This window comes from Arachis duranensis, chromosome 9, assembly GCF_000817695.3.
Source record: "Arachis duranensis cultivar V14167 chromosome 9, aradu.V14167.gnm2.J7QH, whole genome shotgun sequence".
Classification (NCBI taxonomy): Eukaryota; Viridiplantae; Streptophyta; class Magnoliopsida; order Fabales; family Fabaceae; genus Arachis; species Arachis duranensis.
Window position 1 is genome coordinate 57,793,564 of NC_029780.3, and position 2,086 is coordinate 57,795,649.

A 2,086-nucleotide genomic window follows, 5' to 3' on the forward strand; every position below is an offset into this window, starting at 1 on the left:
TTGCATGTTTTAAAAAAAAAATTTCTTGCATTTTTCGAAAATTCCATGCATTCATAGTGTTCTTCATGATCTTCAAGTTGTTCTTGACAAGTCTTCTTGTTTGATCTTGATGATTTCTTGTTTTGTGTTGTTTGTTGTTTTTCATATGCATTTTTCGTTTGTTAGAGTCCATGCATTAAAAATTTCTAAGTTTGGTGTCTTGCATATTTTCTTTGCATCAAAAAAAAAATTTTTCAAATTATGTTCTTGATTTTCATCATGATCTTCAAGGTGTTCTTGGTGTTCATCTTGACATTCATAATGTTCTTGCATGCATTAAGTGTTTTGATCCAAAATTTTCATGTTTTGGGTCATATTTGTATTTTTCTCTCTCATAATTAAAAATTCCAAAAAATCAAAAATATATCTTTTCCTTTTTTCTCTCCAAATTTTCAAAATTTTGGGTTGACTTGGTCAAAAATTTTTAAAATTAGTTGTTTCTTACAAGTCAAGTCAAAATTTCAATCTTAAAAATCTTATCTTTTTAAATTCTTTTTCAAACTATTTTCAAAATCCTTTTCCTCATTTTTTATATCATATTTTCGAAAATATGCTAACAATTAATGTGATTGGTTCAAAAATTTGAAGTTTGTTACTTTCTTGTTAAGAAAAGTTCAATCTTTAAATCCTAGAATCTTATATTGTAGTTTCTTGTTAGTTAAGTCATTTTAAAAAATTAAATCTTTTTCAAAATGCATTTTTCTTAAAAATCTTATCTTTTTATCTTATCTTTTTCAAAATTTTATCTTTTTCAAAATTTGATTTCAAAATATCTTATCTAACTTCTTATCTTCTCATCTTTTCAAATTTAATTTTTTTTTAACTAACTATTTGACTTTTTGTTTGTTTCTTATCTTTTTCAAAACCAACTAACTACCTATCCCTCTCTAATTTTCGAAAATACCTCTCTCTTTTTCAAAAATTCTTTTTAATTGTTTTAAATTTTAAGTTTAATCATATCTTATCTTTAATTTTCGAAAATCACCAACCACTTTTTCAAAATTATTTTTGAAATTCTCTATCTCTTTTCTTATTCTATTTAATTATTTATTTACTAACACTTCTCTTCACCTCTCCTCATCTAAAAATCCGAACCCAATCTATCCCTTGTGTTTGGATTCTTTACTTTTCTTTCTTCTATCCCCTTCTTTTTCTACTAACATAAAGGAATTTCTTGCAGTTTTGTTCTATTTCATATGAGCAGGAACAAGAAAAAAGGCACTCTTGTTGAAATTGATCCTGAACCTGAAAGGAGATGGCAGCCGAACCCAATAATGATAATGCAAGAAGGATGCTTGGTGACTTTACCAAGCCCATGTCCAAATTTGATTGAAGAAGCATCTCCATTCATGCCATTGGAGCCAATAATTTTGAGCTTAAGCCTCAATTAGTTGCCTTAATGCAACAAAACTGCAAGTTCTATGGACTTCCATCTGAAGATCCTTATCAGTTTTTAACTGCGTTCTTGCAGATTTGTGAGACTGTAAAGACGAATGGAGTAGATCCTGAAGTCTACAGACTCATGCTTTTCCCTTTTGCAGTAAGAGACAGAGCTAGAATATGGTTGGATTCACAACCTAAGGATAGCCTGGACTCATGGGATAAGCTGGTCATGGCTTTCTTGGATAAATTCTTTCCTCCTCAAAAGCTGAGCAAGCTTAGAGTGGATGTTCAGACCTTCAAACAAAAAGATGGTGAATCCCTCTATGAAGCTTGGGAAAGATACAAGCAGTTGACCAAATGGTGTCCATCTGACATGTTTTCAGAATGGACCATATTAGATATATTCTATTATGGTCTATCTGAATTTTCAAAAATGTCATTGGACCATTCTGCAGGTGGATCCATTCACCTAAAGAAAACGCCTGCAGAAGCTCAAGAACAAATTGACATGGTTACGAATAACCAATTCATGTACACTTTTGAGAGGAATTCCGTGAATAATGGGACGCCTCAGAGGAAGGGAGTTCTTGAAATTGATGCTCTGAATGCCATATTGGCTCAGAACAAAATATTGACTCAGCAAGTCAACATGATTTCTCAGAGT

At 30.8% G+C, this 2,086-nt stretch overlaps 1 non-coding gene across 1 annotated transcript; it reads right to left on the reverse strand.

The window, feature by feature from the left end:
- Positions 1-1,693: 1,693 nt before the first annotated feature.
- LOC127742083 (small nucleolar RNA R71) lies at positions 1,694-1,797 on the reverse strand. The gene has a single exon (XR_008003271.1). It is a non-coding gene; the product is annotated as a small nucleolar RNA R71 (small nucleolar RNA).
- Between the last annotated feature and the right edge of the window lie 289 nt (positions 1,798-2,086).